The sequence below is a fragment of the Bombus flavifrons genome, chromosome 5, assembly GCF_040668555.2.
Source record: "Bombus flavifrons isolate JBK064 chromosome 5, iyBomFlav1_principal, whole genome shotgun sequence".
Taxonomy (NCBI): domain Eukaryota; kingdom Metazoa; phylum Arthropoda; class Insecta; order Hymenoptera; family Apidae; genus Bombus; species Bombus flavifrons.
In genome coordinates, this window is record NC_138446.1 from 563,065 (window position 1) to 588,618 (window position 25,554).

Sequence of the window (25,554 nt, forward strand, 5' to 3'; positions counted from 1 at the left end):
AGAACGAGGAAGGACGAAAGCAACACAAGAGTAACGGAGCTTCTACCCCTTCGCCCCACTCCCGCGTCTCCCCACCAATATACTCATTCACCACAGGCGGGGTATAAAACGGTGTCCCCCACCATCGCATGGATTCTCCTTCCTTCTGCTTGTGCGCTGTCGCCCCTCTAACCCTTTTAAAATTCATCCCTCCGTGCCGTGAAAACGCGTCGGTGAAACGTCGTCGTTACGCTTCCAACTGACGTCGTTTTCTACATACGTCGACGTGCTGACTTGAATGTACGACGTACGAGAACTGTGCAACGGTGGGGCAATCGGTAAGTGGAGGGGATCGAGTAGACAGGGTGGGGCAACGGTTGAATGGTGGGGGGACGCGAGTGTACGCCGAGTGGGGTGAAGAAGCACGGGTGGTGGGAAGTAAACGCAAGCAGAGGAGAGCTCGACGACGGCAAGGAGAGGTCATTGACCCTAGCGGCAGGCTGCCGGCTGCTAGAGAGCTACGTCGCTCGCGCGCTGCCCTGGCCTCTCCTCGTCTGTTCCGCGTTTGTTCGTAACCTCGTGTGTGCTGTGCGCGCGTGACAGAGAGAGAAAGAGACCCGTACACTTCTGCCGTCTCTCTCTGCGGTCTCCTCTGTCTCTATCTATTACACACGTGTCTCTCTGCTTCGCTCCCGTGATCCGTCGTTCACACTGGCATATTCTGTCTCTTTCTTTTTCCAACTTGTCTCTCTCGCCACTCCGACCCGTCGTGTCCCTATACCGTGTACCTTCTCTCGCCTCTGTTCGTCGCCGCGATTCCGGCAGGGCGCAAGCAACGCGAGAAACAGAGAGAGAGTGTGCGCGCGTTTCCCTACGACGACGTTGCGTTACGAGCGAGAGATCGCGCCGACTGCGCGAAGAGAGCGCGTGTTCCGCGTTACACATGGCCGCTCCATACCTACTCTCTCTACCTACTCTGTTTTCTTCTTTCGTGCGTGTACCCCCGGTGAACAGCAGAGAGCACACGGTCTGTCGCACGCTCCTCGCGTCGTGGCTTGCTTTCCGGTGCCGCGAGAGAACGACTTATCGCGCGTCGTACGCCGCACGTTTTCGGCACCCGCGTTTCGTCCGATCGGTTTTCGTCCCCCGTTTACTCGCGAAAAATTCTCTCCCTCGTTAGTGCCATACTACCCGTCCCCGTTATCGTCTCGCTTACTCGCTCCTTCTTCTTTCTTCTTCCCTCTTTGTCCCTCCGAGTCCTTGTTTCCATCTCCGTCATCCACTCGCCGCTTCTCTCTCTCCGCGTGTCTTTTTCCCCGGCTTTTCTGACCGCGCGCGTTCGTTCCCTTCTCCACGAGGGAGGAGAGACGTCTGTCGCGCTTCGAGGCTACACGCGTGCACGCGCGGAGAGTCGGCTTATCGCGGACGAGCGTACCCAACGCTTTCTACGGAGTTCTCTCTGCATCCTCCTATTGCGTGCTCGACTAGAGCAGCGCCTCGGCGACTGACGGCGACTGAAAATGGTGTGTCCACGTACGGGGACAGTATTCGCGGTGTCGATATATTTTGGTGTCGGTGTCTCGTGTCTCGCGTCTTTCGTTTCGTCTCTGATGATCGTGTCTCGAGAGTAAATGATCGGCTAAAATCGTGAACGTGCATTTACCACGGGAATAGTCATTGTATCCCATACGTGAACATTGTTGGGTTAAGTCGATTTCCACCTCGTGACATTTCGATGTGACAGCCGGCAAGGATTACTCGACACTGAAGAAGAACAAACAGAAACAGAAGAAGAAGGAGAAGAAGAGGAAGGAGAAGGTGGTGGAGAAAGAAAAAGAACGGAAAGGAACAGAAAGAGTAGGAGGTGGAGAAGGAGGAAGAGAGCCGCGAGTGCGACGACCGAGCCACAATAGTGTGCGTCGTTTGTTGTTTCGTTGGCCAGTTTTCGGTTTGCAGTTTGCGTTTTCGTGAATCCACGCAATTTAAAGCGTGTCAGCTCGAGAGAGAAGCGGCAAATCGGAGCACGAGTCACAGGAAGGGATATACATGCTGTGAACCCTTCGAGTGGATACAATCACAGTAGAGAGTTATATATTAGCGCGAGTGTATGAGTATCGTCAGTGTAGTGCTAGTTTTTTTCTGCTACTTGTTTTCCGATAGTCCCTCGATGTAATAATACGCACGTATTCTTAAAAATAGTCTACTTCTCTGGCCGTCGTTGCGGAAGTCGCGGGTGGAGGGCCAGACCGAGAGGAACAGTGGAGAGGAACCCAGTGAATCACCTGTGGTGATATGCAGTAAACGGGAGAGGGGAAAACACGGAGAGACGATATATATTGATTATATATATATATATATATACACATTCATTATACATATATATATATATATATATACACACACATATATATATATATATGTGCGTGTGTGTGTGTGTGTGTGTGTATACGTATAAAGCCGATATAGAGAACGCGCGAGAGACGAACGAGAAAATACATGCGTTTCGGATCGAGATGAAAGTAGAGAATAGACCGAAAGAAAAGATAAAGGAACAGGAAGAGAAATCTGTCACGTCGTGATCAGCCGCAGAGCGAGAGAGACTCCCGGATATATTCATCATGCATATACACGCATACACACTCATTACATATAAATAGATGCATATATACGTATGACGTTCGTCGCGATACGCATCCGTCGACGTGTTATTCAGTTCCGATCTTCATCTTCCTCGTCTCGTTCATTTTTATTTGTTTCATTTTTCGTTCCTCCATTCTTCTTCGTTGAATTCCGAATTTCTATTCATCATTTGATATCGATCTCGATTCGTTTATCCCAGTGTCGATACATCGATCTCGCGCCACACAGCTCAGACTCAAAGTAGCCATAGTCAATCGGTAGATGAATACTCGATGACAAACGCAATTTCTCGCGATAAAGTCTATTGCTTCGTTGCTCATCGCGAATTTTTCGCGATATTTCATCCTCGATTCATCCCTTATTGAGAGCGTTACTCTCACTCTCTTTTTGCCTCTCTCTCTCTCTCTCTCTCTCTCTCTCTCTCTCGCAAGCGAGCGAGGGAGCGCGTTTCGGTCCACCACAACAACGCACGCTTCTTCGCCTCATCCGCTTCTTTCTAACAATAAGCCGATCTTTATTCTCTCATCAACGGTACACGTGTTTCATCCACTGCACGTGCGCGACCGTGCGCATTCGTTGTGTTGTTTCGAATAGCTCCTTATTCTTTCTCTCTCTTTCTTCGTTCTTTCTGCACACTTCTTCGCTTCTCTTGCCCGTGTTTCACCCTCTCTGCTCGAACAACTTACTCTCTTTCGCTTCTTCTCCTCTCTTTCATTCTTGATCCAGTGACGTCGATTCGTCCCAGAAGATCATCGTTGCGAACCTCCTGTCTTGCCTTCGTCTCTCGTCGGCCTCGCAGTACCGGAATCTCCTGGGATCCCTACGAGATTTAAGTATCTCTAAGAACGATCGATTCCATGACGGCAGAAAGTTTTGGTTTAACCTTCGTTTAACTTTTGTTTCGTGGTATTCGAGTTGCAAACGCCTACCGTTTCCTCTTTTATACGCTTTGGGAACACATGTGGTGCGTGTTCGCGCCTGGAACGCACGTTCGAAATTCATAAGTGACACATCGAAGGAATCTCGTATTCGAGTTTCTAGCACCTTCGATCGAAAGAACGGGGAAAACACTCGTAACCGCCGTTGTTTTTCGATTCGTGCGCCGAACGCGATTTCTTTTTAGAAATCTGTCTGCCACCGTCAAACGAAACGCGAAATAGTCCATAACGTGGGATTGTCGAAGATCTATCGAATCGTGATTGATAACCAGATCGAGCACTTTAATCGGGTAACGCGTAAACGATCAACGGATTAGATGCTCGGTATGTAACTGGTTCTTACTGAATTTTCCTCTGGCTGATTGACGAATGTGCCTAACGACAGTTTTAGATAGCTGCCGGACGTCTGTTTAGCTGTCTGAAGCTGGCTATACCAAGTTGCTCAGATTCTTCGGGCTTCCTCAGTGGGGATTTATCGATTTCCACGACGAAAATAAAGTGGACTGTCTTTCGTAGTCGAACCGTGGTGAACCATTTCTTAAAATTTTGTAGAAAGATATTTGCAACTTTGAAATTATAGAATACCTCACCTAAGCCGTGGAACCTAATCGACGAATTGTCTGATAATTGTTTCCTGACCATTTTGACGAAATCCGACAAATCTTATCGGCTTAGATGGTCGTGTGTTTCAGAATTAAATTCTTCCGATCTAAATCGATTCTCTTCTCTTTCATGACAATCGGATATCGACCAAAGGTTCGACTCGAGTGGCTCGATCCAGAAAAACCCGAAGAACTTCCAAACGTACCGCTGCCGCTAAATATAAGCCACGGCGTTTCGTTATTTTAAGAAACATCATCGGGTCGTTCGGTGTATCAGGCAATTCTCTTCCCGTTTCAAAGGCGACGCGTTCGGGTGGAATCGCTGGATTAGAATAGCAGGTCGGACTAATAACTGTTTCTTCTTCTTCTTCTTCTTCTTCTTTCCTTTCTCTTGATCTTGTTTCCGCGCGTCGATTTTCGCGTTTATGATCTTTTTTGATTCTGTAACACTTTGCGAACGGTGCCGCATATGCACGCGAAAGGACACAGTACGCGTGCGTAATATTCGACACGCGCGTCACGACGCAACGCAGCCCGTTTCTGACCGAGACGCGGTTATAAATAAAACGCGCGTCGTGACCGCGGCACCGCATTACGCTCGGGCCTCTTTCGTGTCGGTATAACAACGTGTCAATGAAAATAGAGACAGCCTGTCTACCTCCGTGTGGAAATCGAGCTCGTTGCACGAATACGTACACCCCTTTCACATCGACGCGCCGCGACGTCGAAAAACATGTTTAGCGCATGATAGTGTCTAGAGTTTTGGTTCATAGAGAAATAAAGGAAATTAAACGGGACATGTTGGTTCTAGGTTAATTGACTATTTGGCAACCGATTTAGGATTATTATTATATAATTGAAAGTACAGATGTTTGATAATAAAATTTTGATAATTTAAATTGATTTGATAAAAGGTAGAAGTGATAGAGCTACTGAAACAAGTTAATGTTTTATTCTAGTTAATGATGAGTTATATATATCATTATGACTTTGATTATCTGGATTGGATTTGAAACTTGAATTGGTTAACATTTTCAATATTTAAACAAACTATCAGAAAGTAATCATTGGTTTGATAATTAATTTAATATTTTCTTTTAGTACTCTTATCATGATTCGCTGCAAACGTATTTTTAAACGTTCAAATTTCACTTGAAATTTTGGGCCTGTAATAATATAATAACATTACAATCAAAGTTTTAAAAGTCCACCAACGATCGAATATCGAACGTCAATTCTTTTCCTATTGTCCAACGAAACATACGGTTTGTAATTGCGCTAATCAGATCGATCGCTCGGTAATCGCGTTAGGTGCGACATCGTAAGCGCTTTAATTATTGGAATTTCCTAGCGTGTGAATTTTGACTATGCAACATATCGTTAACCAGTTCGATCGCCTGTTTCAAGTTTTGCACACATATACCAAGTGACTTAAGAAGATAAAACTCGTCGACTTGTTTATATTATCTTTTAATCGTTTACACATTTTATTCTCTATTTGAATTGATCTCGTACTTGGTACTTAAAAATCATCAGTTACATGATTTATTAATGCTTACAATGGAAACTATACAATATTTTAAAGTAGATAGATTTTATCAATGATTCATAGTATCTGATTCATAGTAATATTTGCGAGTTATATTAAAGAACAAAATTTTGAACGATAAAACAGATCTCGTTTTATTTTTACCCATTTATACGCTTTGTTAATTCTTTGTTTCCTAAATTTTCCATAATTTCCTGAAATTTTGGGTTGACTTTTGTCTATATATAGTTACTCAAAGATTTCCAACAAATAGAACCAACGGACTCGAGCTTTGCAGTCAGATATATATATATACTTGCTCACCTAACGGCGATTAACCGAATTGATCTCGTTATCTAGCAATAATTCGAGGCTGTCGTGCACGGTTGGCGGTCTTGTCTCGCGCTACACCGACTGTACCCGATAACGAGTCAATTATCGATCGAATCTTATCGTAACCAAAGCTCGCTGATACTCGATGAGTATGCCGAAGAATGTATAGCTGCCGTTAATTTTCAGATTTCCAAGAAGATACAAATTCATCTATACGAGATTCTTTTACGAAATTTTATCATCTCGGAAAAGTTAATTTCTATTAACATTCTATCGTATCTTTTAAAGAATCATATTGATTTTGATGATAGTCTTTAAAAAGGATCCGATAGATCGATAGGAAGGGGTTTGTATCGTATAGAATTTCTTTTTCAAAACTCATTGGATTTTTCATAGGTCGTTGTGCGTTCGCATAGCTCCTCGCATATTCCGACTGCGACAAATTCGTTCAGTTAATTGATTGGAACGATCATCGCGATCGATCGCGACTGGTGTTCGCTTAGGAGAGATCTCGCGCACCCCCTTTGCTCTTTCCGTGTCGTGGGACGTTGGTGCGGGACGTTGCCGCGGTTCGTTGCCACCGCGAATATCAGGCCAGCTGTCTATGCTTTTATTATAAAACAGGCCCGTTGGCGAATGGTGCACGCGACTGAGCCACGCGTAAATCGGAATTCCAAATTACAAGAGGAAAAGCATTGGAACGATGTCACCAGAAAGTTACTATCGAATAATTTCAGTTTTTATACTGCATAATTTATTTCTCCAACTATTCGCCAGAGATCATGTCAGTTTTAGAAGAGAAAGGAAATTTAGTATCGATGTTCGCGATCAAAGAGAATTTTATATAATAGTCTAATGAATTATTAAATACAATAAGCTGTACGCAAGGAAAGTAAAAAAGTACGCAGTAGTAAAAGTAAAAAACAAATAAAATTTCAAACGAAGGAAAATTTATTTCTGCAGCTCTTTTGTCCCTTAAAATGTCGATTGTGACCAACGAAATGCAAAGTAACGAGTAGATACCACTAGTCATCGTGACAGAGTAAATCGTTGAAAAGGCTCACGTTCGCGTCGCTTTCGCCGTCAAGGGACACGTGCCATGAGCCATTTTACTTCCCTGCAGCGAACGTAAACGAGGAAGAATCGTGCACGGTTCCAGCAGTAGCAGCATAAGTTCTTGGAACAAATAATCGGCAAACTCGTCGCGTAAACGTACGCACGAGAATAGTAACTCGGTGGCCGAAGACGGCAGGCTTGATGTTGAACTGTGATGACCGCGAATCGCTGGCGGAAAGTACTCGAAAGCGTCGTGATTCTGTCGTGTGTTGGCGTGCCGGTGCACAAACCGGACTGATAGCAGTAATCGAGGAAAGACGATCGAGAAGAAGAAACAGTTTCGCTAGACAGTTGTCCATTGTCTTGAGTTTTTATCTCGTGAGCTGCCTCTTCGCAAACAGCACGCACTTTCCAGCCGAATCATTAACCCACAGAGAGGTATGAAGCGCAAGCTGGAAGATAGTTAACGATCGTGCAATGATGTCGAGCGTTGATTCACAGCGCAGGATCGTTTGTTTCCTGTAGAAGTAGAACAATGGATCACGAGGATCGAACTCAAGTTCGTTGACGTGGTCGATCGATCGAAAGAATCTGGTAAATGGACCAACAACAGCCTGGCGGTCAACGCTAATAGAGAAGAGTGGACGATAACCGATATGTAACAGAGCGACGCTCCTGCAGAACCAGTCGAACGACTCGATGGTATCGGAACCCCGCAGCCAGGTTCCAACAAGGTGCGAAGCACGTATCGTACACGTATACGTATATATCGAAAGTCAATCCGGGAGTTCGTTAGCGCGAAGTAAAGCGACTAGCTGGGCGGGGAATACCAACAGGAAGAGGTGAGCACACCCGGAGAGTGAGCGGTCTATGACGTTACCGGTGACTGTCTACGTCACGTTAACGGTAACGGTAATCCTCGTACACAACACGCACGCGACCTAGTCGCAACGCAGCAGCGCGGAATAAAGCAAGTGGAGAGTGGCTAGCGAGCGAGCGCCTCGAGCAATTTAAAAGTGAAACTGTGACGATCCACCGGCACTCCAGCGCGGCGTTTCTCCTTTCTCCTATTTGCTCCGTCCCTATTTCTCACTGTCTGCTTCATCTTCCGTTCCTTTCTCATCTTCCGTTCTTTGACCAACGCGCGACTATCTTTCTTCTCTCCGCTTCTCTCTCTCTCTCTCTCTCTCTCTCTCTTTTTCACTTGTATTCCTCGTCGTTTCGCCGCCCGTTTCTGTGTTCCTCTTCTCTTCGTTTCTCGGTCCCCTTTCCGTCCGCCCCTGGTCGTCTCGTGATTGTGACACGGAAGGGAACGCGCGGCGCGCAGTGAAAGTGATCGACATTACGATTTTCCTGGCTAGCGAACCCCCTGGGCTTGGCTTACTCGACGACAGGTCCGATACTACAAGGCAGATAATCCGTGACGGAGAATGACACGCAGGTGCGACGAGTTGGGGAGTAGCTGAAGGCGGCCGCGATCGCGACCGGACCGGTGTCGTCCACGCTCGTACTTCCGGAACACCGCACAGTTGGGGAAAAGAGGCTACGCTAACACCTGCCGCTCACGTTGATGGCCGATCATCGACGAGCCAAAAATGTAAGTTGCACCATGTACGCCATACGCCGTTAATATTGATTCTCGGCATCGATCCCTTCGATTTTTCAGAACGTTCTCGATCCATGAAGTAAAAAGATCGGTACCATGTTCTTTTCTTGGAAGAAGCTTTCAAAAGCAGTCAGGCGTTTGTGGGATCGATCGTCGTTTTTTATTAACTCTCTGTAATGCCTTCCGTGTTGCAGGTTACTTACATACATAGCTATATGTCTACGTTCTTTGAAACTTTTTATTTGTCTATTATTGTGTTATTTCGTATATTGTTAGGAATTGGGACAATCATTAATAGGAACAATTTACCAGTACTTATTGGTAACTTTATCAGATTTCGTTAGCAATACTAGTTGCACTGTTACGTCACAAGTTATATGATCTATCTATCGATATTATTCTATGGATTATGTATGGATTAGATTATCTGGTAAATCATAGTCTAACAAAATCTGCAAACACATAATTTCCAAGTATCCAGAGTAAAACGCTTTAATATATTTGAAACTTAACAGGGATTGATATGTGTAAAAATTCGTTCGTTCGATATCAACAATATCATTATCTGAGAAACGCGAAGAAAGAGTGTTCGCGAGTCTGATGTACCGTTGCTAGTCACAGAATGGAACTTTACTCTTGCGGTAGAAAGGAAAGGAAACAGATAGAAACGACCTCTAAGCTTGCGGATCGAGTTTCACTGCTTCACTGTCTCTTACCGCGACTCGTTCTCATTTTCGCGTGCTCGAGAGCGTTTCCCTTCCTCCGTGAAAGAAAAGGAATCCGCGATTTACTCTACGTGAAGTCATTGTCTGCGCGCGAGTAGATTCCTCCGGCAATTTGTTCTCATCGACTACCGCTAGTTTCATTCACGGCATATTAAAATACACATTCTAGGATTTCTGATAAATATATCTACGAGTCAGCAGAGATAATTTTATACATTGGGAAGGTCTTAACATTCTTCTTAAGATCTTAACCTGTATCTTTTCAATTTTATACAGTTTACTCCGGTCCCTGATACATAATTTTATAATAAGTTTAACGTGCGGATTGTGAACGCCTTAACGAATTAATTTAGTTCGGAGTAATAATTATAATTATTATTACTAATAATTATTATTGACTAATAATAATTATTAGTAAGTAATCAAAAAATTAGTAGCATTTATTCAAAAAATTGAATAATCACGTATTCGACTCGAAATAACTCTCAAGTGCTGCAATCTATAAATTTTGATGTGCACGCATCGGAATTTGAAAATGTAGGGCGATGAGGGAAAACGAAATTCCACTCGTCCGAAATTCGGCTGATCCCCTCCGAAATCCGGTGCATCGAGTACAAAAGCGAGTGGACTTGACCGGATTGGAAGGTAAAATATATGCTTGGCCGAAATTCTTCAGTAAAACGTTGCAAACATTCATCTGGTTACATTTCTATGTGACTCCCGTTTCGTCTCGAAAAGAGCGTCGCGCGCGAAATGGAACGAAAGGATGTCGCGAAGTGGAATGTTCATCAAGCGTTATTCATTTTCCAGGCAAAATGACACCTCTGCTTCTCAGGCAGAGAGGATTTTCTTTTTGCAAGACTATACATTACATTCAAACGTTTTCATTTAACTTCACAGATGTTCCAAATTCCGTATCAAATTATGAAACTATTTTCATTCATTAGTTCCAACCGAATATCTGAAACTCAATGGACTATCCAGTGATTAGTATTAACCACTTCCTTTTAAATTGCTTGAGAAAGTACTCCAGGCGTAAATGCTTTGGACTAGAATGATCACTTTCTTCTTCCAAAAGAGAGGGTTATGGGGAGAGAAATTCTCAAAAAAGGAAAAGAATTACGAGAAGAGAAATTCTGTGAAAGAGAGAGGATGGTGAGAAGGGAAGGAAGGAGAGAAAGAAACGATGATATCAATAGGGAAAGAGAGATTGCGTATCGAGTGGAAACGTTCGTTGCACCGGAAGGGTGAGCGCTGGTTAATTTTGTATCGACAGAAACCTATGGTTTGAGCCCACAGAAATGCCTATGCCTATGTAGGTTAATTCGCGCTCGATGGGAATCGACCTACGGAGGAATCGCAACATGGGTCAGGTTAACGAATGGGGTAGGTTAGGAACGTGCGAATCTCGGTGCACGTGGCGCGCCATATCCGTACCTGTCCCGTTTTTCTCTCTTCGTCTCTCTTTCTTTCGTTTTCTTTTCCCCATACACCTCACTCTTTTTCACCTTATAGGCAAAAACGATCAATTATCCTATTAATAATACAAGGAATACTTTCATCCCATAATTTAAATATTTCTTTACTGATTGAATATATTTTATACATTAAATATTTTATACATTAACACTTAAAATTAATGTGAAAATATACATACTTGTGAAATATAAATATGGCAAGGAAATAAAAAGTCACGATAATTTGAAAACACTTCTTTAACAATCTATAAATAAAGCACGTACGTACAGTTTTATGTATTTTATAGTTCTACATATATGCAAGATCAGCTACGATATTCCTGCTTTCTTTAAAAACTAAGAAATATAATTATTAATTTTCAAGTGAAAAATACGTGTATATAACCGCATATCATGAATCAGAAAAGACGATCTCAAATGAATATTAATCTAAAATATTAACAATTCTAATTTATCTGGAAAAGATAGTTTTAATTCTTTAATAAATCCTCTGGTATTTTAATGTTGCCAAAATATACATTTCATGATCATGATCAACGGTCAATGGTATCTCCCTTTTTTAGCTATTACACTTCACTTGCTATAGCAAACATTTATCTGTAAACCTGCGTTTAGCATAAAATAAATGTGTTTCTTCACGTAGGCAGATTGCAAACTTCTTAATTTTTCTTCGAATATTTCTAATATGAAAATTCAAATTTTCGCGAGAAATATGAAATACTTTTTCGGCAACAGTAGACGCATCGGTGAATTAAATTCTATATAAATATATATATATATATATATATATATATATATATATGTATATAGTGTACATAATAACATATAAATTGTTCCCACGAAACATTCGTTTTCAGATATCCGTAAAATTATTCACGCTTGTCCATGAACGTATGTTAATAATTTTAATTACCGGGAAATACTAGAAATAGTTTGCGAACGTACTCGAATCGAACGGATAAAATTATTTCGATCAATGAAAGGGATTCCATCGCCTTTGAAATCCAGTTTAATTTTCACTGAAATCGCGTGTTCGTTATTTCCACCAATGGAAAGATATTTCTTTTGCTCTGAAACTGTACGAAGAATAAAGAAAATATAAATTTTCGATATTTAAGCCATGTTCATTTTAAATAATGCTAAAATAACGTTAAACTCACATTTTAAAACTAAATTTAAACTAAGTTATGCTGAAACTTCTAGTATCTGAATTAATTCCTTCATCGATTACCATTATTGCCAAAAAATATTTCGCTCATTTTATAATCTAGTTTAGTAGCATTTATAATAAAAACAAAAGTAAAGTTTAAGTAAATTTCAATTCCAGTTAACCAGCTGCAGAGTATAACTCACAATTTACAGTCTCAAGCTATTGTTTCAATTACTTTACTTAAATCCGAAGTCCCATGCCTTACATTCAATAAAAACGTTAAATTCCAAGAGCGCGAGTTTCAAAATCCACTACGTCGAACGATATAGCACGAACTCACTCGACAACTGACTTCAAAAAACCATTTTACAATTTGAACGCCCCCAAACGTCTCCTATTTTATTCGCCTTCAACTCAAGAAAACACTCATGGTTACAAAAAGCGCCACGATAGAGTTAACTTGTGGTTATGTTCATTCGCGATATTTTGTGATTGTAATGTTTACAGACCATCAGTACGGACCGTTCTTGTCTTTGATATCGACTAATATTGAAAAGTGTTTCTCCACGTTTGTTCGTCGGTGAATGGTAACAGCGGGGACCATTTATCTCGTTTCCGGTCTCACCACGAGTATTTCAGTATACTAAACAGATGCATCCCGCATATCTTTATCATAATTGTCCTCCGTTACGACGATCGACAATGACCACGGGCCAGAATGCAAGAGCAGTGAAAAGTTGAGGCAACATCTCGCGGTTTGAATGCTTAAAGATTCGCTGAATGCAAGCGTCGAATTTGACGTCATGGGATATGTGAAGCTTGTACCAAAAGAAGAGTTAGACGACTTACAATTATGAAGTAGGAGTGGATAAAGATAGATAGATGGAATTAATTAACCTCGTAGGATCAGAATTTTGTTTCCTTGAATTGATCCGAACAACGTGTTTGAATTCGATTAAATCTTATAGAGACAGCTGAAGGTACAGAGTACTATAAAAATCATTTGTGTGGAGATCGGTGATTTTGTACGATACATTTCAAGATTACGTAATTTCACATCGTGTTCGTGATATAAATACAACGGTAAACGTGGTTGATAGCGTAGTTACCTTGGTATTTTAACTAAAAGATAAAGATATGTACTTGAACGTAAATTCTGAATAACTTCCGAAAAGCCAACTAAATCGTGATAAATCGCAACTAAAAATTAATGACAAATTACTTTCTTTTGACAAATTCTTACGACAGAGCTTCTTTTTACGCCCGTTTCTCTTTGGATTCTCTTCACAATAGCGACCAGAAAGCGACAGTCAGGCGTATTTTTAATAAACGTGTTTTTTCCCCACATTGTTTCATTGTGCTATCGATAGAAACTGTCAAATTGTTGGGCGTCACCGTATTTCATACACATACAACAGCTACGGCCAGTTTGTATACAACTTCCTTAGCTCGCGTTGTTCATTGCGACAACAATTAGTTCGGGCGGCTTGTGCTTTCATTCGTCAGCCAATGGAATAGATTTCTTTCGGTTGTTTCACTCGGAACTTCAGAACAGACATATCGCAACGATTATTCGACCCCTTTTTTAGCGTTTCCGCTTTTTTCTTTCTTTTCATGCATGATTATTTGATAATATACCTGGTCGTACTCGTAATGATTCATACGCGCGACAGCGATATTTCCTTCGATAGTTGGTCGGCTACCCAACTTGATTTACAATCTCATTGTATTTGTCACGGACCACGGGTACATCTGTCTCGCTCGTGCATGCAAGGTGTTCCGGATGTGTTGGCTCATAGAGGTATCTTCTACTCGTGTATTTCGTCAGAGAAAAATGGAATGAGCCGAAGATGTAATCGAAAGGTTGTTCTTGACATGCATGATGAGTTATTATGTGTCTACATAGGTTCTCTAAGGTTTTATTAATCGTTTGTAACTTGTAAGTTATATGCCTATGCAACTATAACTTTTATATATTGCTTACTGACCACTATAGCCTCTTAATAAATTAGTACAGCTCTACATCGATAAATTAATAATTTATAGTAACTACTTATTACAGTAATCTATAGATTAAAGTAAAGATGGTAATCAATTTTTCGTACAATATGATATGTACTTGTAGGGAGTTAAATCTTTCCATTAAATTATATTAACAAATGTATCATTCATCTATTAATGCGTTAAGGAATAAAAGATATTGACATACATAAGCAATTAACTGAAACGTTCACATGGAACAGAATCTCGCAGCAACGATGATGCAACCAAAAATTGAAGCGAAAGATGTCGAAGTCGATCGATCGATGGAACGAATGAACGAACGATTGTGCAGCGGACGATTGTCGAGAATAGGACATCCATAGCCATAGTCACGACGCTTGCACGGCTATCGAAATAAGTAACGATACTTCGTGAGCTGTGCCCTATCCATCGAACACGAACCGACCGTCCGTCCGTCCCGCATTCCCCTTGTCGATCCATTGAGCGTACTATACTGTGCTAAACTGCCTTTGAAATTCCATCATCGAAAACAGTGAGCCCTCTGCTACGGTGAAATTGCCAGATTCCCCGTCATAAAACCGATACGTCTACCGGTCGTTCGTCAATGTGCGTCGAGGAGAACAGGCTCGAAACCAACACGTCTGGATTACGTTTTCACGTCGACGCGAGGGATCGTTTTTCTAGGCCCGCGTGCGTGAGCCTGCAATGGAAAAAGACCGCCCTTCTGCCTCCTTCACCCCTGTGTCGTGGCGCGGCATGCGGCATAGCCTCGCGTGGTGCACACCACGCCACACCACGCCACACCACGCCACACCACGCCACACCACGCCACGCCACGCCGCACCACGCCACGCCACTCCTCCTCTCTTCCTCCTCGCGCAGTTACAAAACTCACGCATAACCGTAACTCGCGCATTTCCGCGGTTTTCAGGAGCGACCGGACAGCAGCAGCCGGCCTGTGTACGCTGTATACATAATGGGCGGCTAGCACAAGAGATGGAAAGCTCCCGGAGAAGCTTGGAGAAAGAGACGCGGCGAAACGGAGATCGAAGCAGATCGAGTGGGGTAGACGGCCACGTTGGAGACAGAGAAAGAGAAAACGCGGAGAACGATAGAGCGTTGAGATGTGCAGACGAGCCGTAGGGAATAGGGAGGGGACACAGAAAGAGAAGGACAAGGCGCAATGTGTACGGTCGCGGGGCGCTACTCATAGGATCGGTGTGTGTCGCGCTGGAGGCCGGCCGAGGTCGACGGCCTCTGGCTCGGCCGTTTCCGCCTCCGATCGGCCATCCTCGGCACTAGGTCAGTGATGGAGTCACTGGCCGCCCCGAGCGTCGAGGCAATGACACCGAGCACGCCGTTGCTGCCACCACTGCCACCAGTGCCACCGAACAACCCCCACTTTACCGCCTGGCGCTCTCCCACCTCGACCACGCGCTCGTTATCCCTTCCTGCTCTGGTGGACTATTCCTCGCCGAACACCCGCGGTCGACACGACCGCGCGAGTAGCGCCCCCGCACTGACAGTGTTCTTGCGACGCGCCTCTCGTCCTCTCTCTGATCAAGACCGCATATGTAATCGGCTTACTTGCACACGGCTACGCCATTGCCTTCGTGCCTCGACGAAAACAAACCCTCGCACAGCATGCTACTACATAGCGGTTCGGCTCATCTTCCGATTTCCAAGGGAAATCACGATGACTCGTTTGCTGCAGGAAAAGGATGATGGAACAGCATGGATTGTTGACAATGATGACGAGCTTGTTATTTCGAGCTTTCAAGGGGTGGCGAATAGTGTCATAGGATACGATACCGGGTGATTTTATGAATCAAAGTAGGCTGTTACTTGGGTTGCTTTGTTGAATGTGGGTAGAGGTGGATGGATGGTATATTGAAAGGGATGGAGAAAGTTTGTTTTGAGTAATGGATATTGGTAATGAGAGAAAATAGGTTTTAGGGGTGGGTTTTTGTGTCGCGACTTTCTGAATTAATTTTATAGAAGATAATTTCAAATTGCAAGCTCTTTTTTAGCTCTTGATTAAGCGAAGTACATAGGTACGTTCCTTTATCTGTGTAATAAATATTTTGTAAGGAAGAAACGTACAAATTCTCACGATTTTACCAACATATTTTATTTGTAGAGTGAATATAATATTCCGCATTAATGTCTATTCTAACTATTTTCTCTTAAAATGGTAAAAAATTCCCGTAAAAAACGGCATATCACGCAGGTTCGTGAAAGAAAGTTGCTCGTCATCAAGTGATACGTTTTCTTCCCTCCGATCACCCTTTTAATGAAAGGCCGTTTATTTCGAACGGTATGCAGATTCGTCGGCTACAAGGTCACCATTATTGCTACAATTAATTTTAATCGGGTGAATGGATCGCTGCCGTCAGATAAAGCGCTGTAACAGGGAACATGTTAATATATACATATTACATTTCCCAATTCGTTTCGTTCTGTCATGATTTAATTCATAATTTTCGTTTAGGACGAAAAAACATGGCTATCGTGACAATTCAAAAAAAGCAAGTTTATCTTTTTTCTCTGACCTAAAATAAGTTAGTTCTTCTTTCTTCGAATCATTATCTCGCGTATAAATACTTCGTAGAACAATACGGACCTATGGATTTGACAGGATGTGAGTTCCAATGATAGTCGTATTAATCACACAATCTTTTGCCAATGCAAAACAAATAGTCTAATTAAAATCAGAGATTTGTAACGTTTCTTTTACCATGGAAGAATTCGTGCTTGTTATTCTCATAGAGGTTGAACGCGTTTCATTTATTAAACGAATTTCTGATCGAACGGTGAATCGTCCCAGAGGGATTGTTCGCGACCAAAAAGAATCGGTTCGCTGGCAATTAATTCGATTCGGTACTAGGCAACCGTGTATACCGATGCTTCGGCATCGCGCGGCGTTGCGAAACTCGTGCAGACTAAATATCAGAAGTACCGTTTGAGCATCGGCCGGTTGGCCAATAGGTCGTATAAAATGAAATGTAGATGAAGCTTGCGACACCAGGAAGAGCTCGAAACGTTTTGATGAACAGAATCGTTGTAAATCTGGATGTTTAACCGCAGAACATAGTGTTCGGGTCGTGATTGAATTCCTTTGAAGCGATAGTATGTACATATTTCTCGTTAAACTATGACATTTAAGTAACAGCATTTTGACATTGAAATGTTGACATTTTTGTATAGATGTTTATAGCACTCCCTATATGAAATAAAAGACGAATATAGTTCAACTAACGCTCATTTATTAATTAATTTACAAGTTGCTGATTTCTTCAGGGTAAACAAAATTTTACAGTTTAATATATTTAGATACTAATTTCGAAAATATCAATGGAACGTGGTTGTAATTAACCTAAGTAATTCAGAAACTTTTTATGAATAAGCAAATACGTACTATATGATAGTCATTTGTCCTTTGTGTAGAAAATAAAGTATCAGTTACTATCAGTTTTTAGAAGAATTATGAAACAAAGCTTCTTTGAGTGAAAGATATATTTGTGCATCTAATTCAAAATAATACCACTATGTGAAACTCATTTTAATTCATAAATGAGTAACATGAAATGTGCTTTGTGTTTCAGAATGAAAGAAGATATTGTTAGAAAATAGTGATTTCTGTATGTTATGTAACTCGTAATGCACCAAATCCATTTTTGAAGTTCTGCAAATTATACAATTTTTAATATTTATTGAAGCATATATTAAACAATGAACTACATCTAAAAAATCTTTATTATAATGATAAAATGTTTTGATTTTTATTTAATTATTATTGTTGTAAATTTTTTACATTCCAGAGTTATAAATAGTATAAATATATATTTTATTATTATAATCAAATCATTCGACATTTTGAAGATCTGTAACATCATTTATCTGTTTAAAAGCTTTTAAAATAATAGTTGAGGGATTTATAAGTAGTCGAGTTTGAAATATCTTTATATTTACGAAACGCAAAGACTTTTAATTTTATGAACATTGCACTTTCAAACACTAAAAGTTTTACACATTTTATGTTTATGTTTTCTTTTCCCCTTTCAAATATATCATATGTCAATAGACATTTAATTTAAGCAGACAAAAATTGAAAGCCCAAACACTTTAATTCTACCATTTTATAATTGCTTTTCAGCGTAAAATCATCACACTTCGATCGAATCGTTCTTTAAATTTTGTTGTAATTCTTTGTTTCGTTCTTGCCGGATCAGATTCTTTATTTTACCAATTATATCTTCCCGTTAATCGAATCCAGGCCCATCTCGAAGGAATCAAAAGCGCAGGACGGTGGTCTTATTCCGTTGGCCATTATCGCGATTGGAACACAGCGAGGCAGTAATAGGCGATTTGCTACGCTCGCTATCGACGTCTGCCAATCGTGAGAAACAACTTCCCGGAATCAATATTCGAATTAAGGATGATTATTTCGTCCATTAATTGCGTTATTGTTGTGCGAATTCGCGTTCATGATTGTTGGTTCGTGTTAGTTCGTATTCGAAAGGACAAATGATGTTTCGCTTCATTGAAAAAACTCTTGAAACATGTGGCTTCTTTTTACTTTCATCGAGATATTTCTTATTGTTAAGGCTAATATTGTGTGAAAAATTAATCCATTGATTAGGACGTTTCTCAATCAAAGATTCTTTCTTAGCATCTATTGAACGTTAATGCGGGTGGATTCGCTTGGTCCTTGTAAATGTAGATATAGTAACGTACGTTTAATATAAATTTAATGATACAGGAAATGCGAGCAATACAAGAAACGTCTATATAGATGAGGTATTGTTAGATCGAAAACTTTTATGGATTTATGAGAATTTTGAAAGTGCAAAAATGCGTAGAGTGCAAAAAGCTTGTAAAAATATATGCAATATTCAGGGAATGGTGTTCTCTCCAATGTTTAGCAGGTAAAACAATTTTCTATCTAGGTTCCATATTTTTAATTACACTCGTACAAATGTGAGTTTGCATAAAAATCCGCAGTGTAATTATTACATGTAAGACATTATTAACATGTATAAGGTAACTAAATTTGAAAGTGTATTATGCGAAATGAACGATTACTTGTTTCAAGCCAGTTCAATACGAAAGGTTAATATTAAATGATGAAGTATAACTTATTTTTCAAAGAAAATGTAATAAATACTAGATTTAAAAATTGTTGTTTTTTTTTTACACATAAGAATATTATATTTCCAGTCATAAAACTTTTAATATTCGATCTCCAAAGATTTTCTACACGAAAATTTCCAATTTCTGTTTTGCTACTTTTCATACACCACTCCAATATCAAAATGTGTACTAAATTATCAAATTCTAATTTACTTGATTAAATTTAATTCGTGTAACTTTAATATATAAAACTGAATACAAGTCTCACTTTTCCATTACACAAATTATTATAAATCTAGAAAACGTCTGATGGAAATCGAGAATACGTATTTCTGTGGTTGAGTTCGGCCATTCTTTTTTAAGCTTTTAGGACCTCCCGCGTGTGAAAACACTTTCGTCCGGCTTCCTACCCCATGGTGTTTCGTGTTCGCCCGCTTTTCCTGCTGCCGACTTCATCTGCTGTGGAATTGCCTGCAGGAATGCACGAAACCATCGTCCCTATCCGTCAATTCGTCTCCGAGAACCCTTCAAGGACTTCACCCTCACGGGGCGTCGATATGCCGCACTTAGGACCTTTCCACGCCCTCACTATAGTACTCGATCTATCGTCGCGCAATTTCGTTGACCAACATGCACGATAGTGTGATGAGGAATCAGTGGCGCTGGAACGAGATTTCGTTTATTCAACTTTTACCACGACGAAATGGATTTCTCAATAAAATGTTACCAAGTTCTCTTTGTTTCGCGATTGATCGGTATTGTGGATATATGTACAAGGACAAAATCGATAATATGAATCGAGGAATTGAAATGTGGAAGAAAGGAGAATAAGAAATAATTGACACGTGTTTCGTAAAACTTTTACAAGTTAGCGGACACAAGGCCGCATTCTTTTTTAAGGAGATGAAGATGACATACGGTCCTCTCCTAGATATACTTTGAGTTATAATTTTGTTAGTAGATTTTTATTAGAAAAGAAATAGATATTGGTATTATTGATATCTACGTTCTTAATCGTTGCATTTGTAACACTTTATGTTAGAAGCAAATCTAGTTTAAAAACACTCTAGAACACAACTGATAGTTTACCTTGTACAAACGATGCAAATATTCACGCAATTACGTATCTCTTGATCAGAGATATCATTTAATGATCGAGACAGAAACGCGGGGTATGGTATGAAAAGCTCAAGGTAAACTTCATGTCTTTAAAAGAAATCTGTATAAAGGAAAAAATCGTTCGCATTTAATAGGCAGACATGCCGTTGTTCATTCTATGAACTGTTGAAAGCGGTACGATATTAAACTTGCTTGTAATAGTTTCTGCATTACTCGGAAACAAATAACGTTTGAAATGATAAAATCAAAATACTACGCGTATAATATATGAAATACGATTAGATATAATATATATTTAAAGAATACTAAAAGTGAAGAATATACATATGTTAAGGAAAAGATGTCTTGTGTAATGCATACTTTAGATATATTAATTATCCACAAGATTATCTTTAAATTATATTGAGAGTAAATTGGCTATCTTTCAAGATTCGATTGCTTCGAAATTGACTCAAAGTGTGTAATGGGATTAACTGAATTTAGTCTACATCGAAACGTAATTCGATTTTGGTTAATACCACTTCCAAAGACAAAATTCGAAACAAACCACATCCTCGTGTTTTAGCGATTTAGTTGAACCGGTGTATTGTTACGTTTATATTGAAATTTACAATCGTAAAAATTTGATTGAATACGCGAAATGGATATATATAAGCGCAGAGGAGCCTTATGCGGGTTTGCATGAATGTTACAGTAGACCCGATCGTGCATTATGCATGCTTCATAATTCGTAACTTTTGATTACGTGGTATCATCAGTGGTTCATCGCCCACTCTTTAGCTTTCCTTTTAGTCCACACAGCACGCAGAAACGATTTGTATGTTATAGGTCTCTTCTTTCATTTTTCCTCTCTTTCTTACCATTTCTCCTTCCAATAAATCCCTCTTTTTTGCAATTAAGAACTTCGAAAGCACTCTAAACGCTATGTAACGAGGAGTCATATCCTCGGGACTGTATCAAGTACATCTGAGTATTTCATTTCCTTTTCTTAGGAATGTCGAACCTTAAGAGAAATTTATTGGATAATATTCTAGTCTAGTTTAGGCTCACCTGTTAATTTCGACATGGAAGTTGATGAAGCTTACGCCGAATTGCTATTACTGCAGAACTCTTTCAGATGATTCAGTTTATGTTTCCATTTCGAGGTTTCACGTGACTTTAGAATTCATCATATACAATTATATACAGTAAGTAGGTGAGACCGACTACTTAAATATTTATAAAATATTTGAAATACAGAAATATTTAGATCATTCTGATTGTTTCTGGTGGCCTCGATATCTCGATTGTTGTTCTACAAAGTTGTCCTACATATGTCTATTCCACTGCGTTTAAGATGTCTAACATTAAGGTTTTTGTTTAAACACATTCATTCCACATAACATAAACAAATCCTACCGATTACTCAACAGTGTCGAACAGAAAATTAACAAATACGCAACGAATTTTTGGGTGATCGCAGATAAAATGTTTCCCTTCTCTTTGTTTTATAACAGACTAAGGGCTATTATATCGATTTTCGCCCTTCGTTAATCCAATAGTAGTTACCCATTCGCAGCATGAGCTATTAAACGTGACGTATGTAAGTTCGTAAGTTAAAAAAAAGAAAAAAAAAAAGGAAACAAGGTGAAGAGAATAGAGAAGACTAAAACGGCGTGTCACTTTCCCGGTTTCAATAAAGCGTCGATCTCACTTTCACCCTCGTGGGATCCCACGAGCGAGGGGAGGATGGTAAAAGGGAAAACGGGGTTCTTGCGGAACATGGGACACCATAATGATCCAGCTTGCTCCACGCGGGATGCGAATAACCTTGGACTAGCGGTACTGTGAGTAACTATAGCGGTATCTGCGGTTGGATCGGATTGCCTTGCGATCTTTGAGTTCCTTGAACTATTATGGCGCTGTAAAGTTATCATTTGTTAAGTGTTGTATTTCCTTCGTGTTGTGAAAAATGATCAAATGTTTAGAAATTGAAGTTTTATCTTGACTATGAGGTAGGAATTGAAGTTTAAATTTGTCAAAGTAAAGTCAATAATATTTTTATTAGCCTTTAATATTGTAATAATTTATCATTATTATCGGTAATTTGTTTATTTCTGTAATAATTTATAATTTCTTAACTTTTAGACATTTCAATATTGACTATGCGGGGGTAGTGGGTGAACAAAAATCAGATTTTGGATATAACAAAGTATAATTTCTTAGAATGGCTTCGGCGACGGATGTTAACAGACTGAGTTGATTAACTCATTGTTCTGCACGCACGCTTTTTGATTGAATTCACACACACACACACACACACACACACACACACACACACACACACACACTAATATATATACAGACGTTTCCATTTTCCGCACGGATCATAAGCATAGTTCGTTGTAGACGAACGTTACAATAACGTGTCGTTAACGGTTGCAGCGATAACATTAAAGTATGCTATCGTCGTCTACAACAAAAAACCAATATCTAATTTGATTTGAAAATAATATAATTATGAATTAGATTATGATTGGATGATTTTGAAATTATGGTTTAGAAATATGGTATTGAAATTAACATCGATAAGCAATCTTCTTCTATCTGCTCATCTTTTCTTGCTTTGTCTCGCTAAAAAATAGAAATTTGAATGTTTGATAATTCATGAACGCGTATGCCAATTTGTATATATTGGACCCACGTTATTCCGATCTTGACGCGAATGAGTCACGAGGCGGAAAGGGAAAACCCGGAAGTCACGTAGCAAGTCACGGAGCGGGAACGGTCAGCATGGTGGTCTGACAGCGCAGACGTGGCGCGCACAGACGCGGAATAAGCGTGGACTAGCGGTACGATGAGTAAGTTAGCGGAATCTTCGTCTACGACGCGCCGCTTCGAGAGCCAGTGTAGCGAGTCCAGCTGCGACTGGACTCATCGACTTGTTCACAGACCGTCCACTAGTCAACGACTGGGCCACGGGCTGAATGGCGGTACACGTCGCTCATGGTGTGCCTATGGACTTTCACCTCTTTCGAGCAACTCCTCACCGCGACTCTCGCTTCCATTTCGCTATTGGTTGCGGACGACCACGGACGAGCCTTGCTGAATGGAGCGTCGAACGCTCGATGCTAATGTTTCAAACGCTCTGCACGTAGCCTAAACAATGATTGTTTCCTCGGAGATATTTCTTTCTCCCTTTCTCTTCTTTTCCTTTCTTTTTCAAATACTACTTGTTTTAGATATTTCTTTCTTTTACGCGTGGTATCTGAAATAATAATTTTAGGTTTTAGGATGATTCTCTAGTGAGTTTTCGGTATAACAGAAAGGGTTTTTGAGTAGTTCAGTGTTGCAATTATAATCCTTAATTATAAATTTTCAAGTTTGCCATATATTTTAATTTTCTTCCTACCATACACATTACACGTACAAAATACGTAATTTGGATTTTCGAATCGTACGTCGCAGTGATTCACGAATAATGCATTCGCTTTTCATAGCGATTACAAACCTCGGGATCGGTAAGAATCAGACGACTCGAGCTCGTCTCACTTTCTAAACCTCGGTTCGGATCTCTCCGGAGAGATCCTCGCGATCTAAAAGCAAGCCATAACTCACTCGCTCGTCTTGCTTCTGTCACTGGATATTCGTCCTGTTCATGTCGACGAGAATTTTTCTTTGCCTCGAGAACGTTCATTAGACGTGTTTTCTTCCGCGGCTCAATTTCGTTTCATCGTTCAAGACATTTCGGTGCTGTCACCTCTTTGTATGAAATTCCACGTTCGTTGGAGGACTGTGATTACACTTTGATCGAGGCCATCAGGCTGAGAAGTGATCAATATGAGATCATAAATTGTCGATCAACCGTCTTGTCTTTCAACAGGTTCGTATAAATAGCATTCTGTTCTATACAGAGTGTTTTTTAAATCGTTGTAGGTACAATCGAAAGGTGATTCCTGATGTAGAAGTCGCAAATGTAGAATAAATTATACTTATATATTATTTAAATATTTGTTAAGAACGCGTGCTCCTCCTTTCCGATTGTATTACGATTTTGGGACATCCTGCATATTGCTTGCGTATAAAGAACGGATGTTAGTCTGAGCATCTGTCCCTAAATGGTTCATTATCTAGCTGTTTATCGAATGAAATTATGGCTGATCCGTAAAACATGATTTCTCTGAACCATGATCTTTAAACAATTGTTGGCGCGGCAAACGAAAGGGCGCAGTCTCATCGACCGTGACATTAGTCACGGATCCGTATAACCGCAACGAAATCACTCTCTACGATTTATCAACGACGTTGATCACCTTCGAACAATCTAAGAATATTCCCGCATTATAATCATCGGTCCGCGATTCCTTGCATCTACTACTAAAAATCGCGTGGTATCATTGCGTCGAATCTCTCCGTATAACAATGCTTACGCAAGCTACGCGAGCTAAAGCAATCAACTGGGTTAACAGGTGCGATATCCGAGTGGTGTTTCTTGCGTTTGCATTTGCGTCTGACGATTGAGAACGCACAGGGTATCGAAAAACGAACATCCAAGCAGTTTCATAGTACATGAAACTATTCTGTAAGCGAGTAGGAGACGATTCCTTATCAAAGAAATAATTAACGATGTAAAAGATAAAAAATATTTGATATAATTTTCAAAATACCTAACGCAATTGGTCATGTAATCGAACGCGATCAATATCGCCGGATTCCTGGATATTTGCAAAATATGAATACTTTCATCGAAACTATTGACACCACTTGACTGGGCATCATTTCCATCACTAATTAACACGGAAATCGCGTTCAACGTTGTCTGCCGCTTTTAATTTATTATTGACGGCTATTAGTACCTACTCCGACGGGTTATTTTGAACATAAATGGTGAAAACGTGTTCGTAGATGTTCCAAATTAAATGCTTTTTATACCCACATCGAATATTAAATAAACATTAATGAACAGTTTTTTCTTGTCACTTTCGATTTAACAGAATATTTTATGTGCCTCGTCCCTCCGTTTCTTTTATCAAACAGCTATTTTAGATCTTTCGATTAAAGCGTATTAAATACTTGATTTATCTATTATTTATATCAGTTTCATCGCGTTTTCCTACTCTTCGATCTTCACCGTTCCTCTCTTGAAGATTTTTCCTGCGGCCAGATCAGCCATGAACATCGTGGAATACATTATTGACACCGCAGAAATATTGAACGACCGAAGGAAGGAGAACGTCGCATCGCATCGGTGGCCGCGCGTGGCCGATAGATCTCATTTCATTTT

General features: G+C 40.4%; 1 protein-coding gene across 2 annotated transcripts in view; it reads left to right on the forward strand.

The window, feature by feature from the left end:
- The first annotated feature begins 5,243 nt into the window (after nucleotides 1–5,243).
- The window catches only part of Hr4 (nuclear hormone receptor 4), a 149,790-nt gene continuing 129,479 nt past the window's right edge, over nucleotides 5,244–25,554 (forward strand). The window contains exons 1-2 of one of the 2 annotated variants that reach the window (XM_069113539.1): nucleotides 5,244–7,514; nucleotides 7,602–8,673. The gene's annotated coding sequence lies outside the window, so the exon portion shown is untranslated. Of the gene's footprint in view, nucleotides 8,674–25,554 lie in introns of both variants that reach the window. The other variant, XM_069113538.1, reaches the window with a different exon arrangement.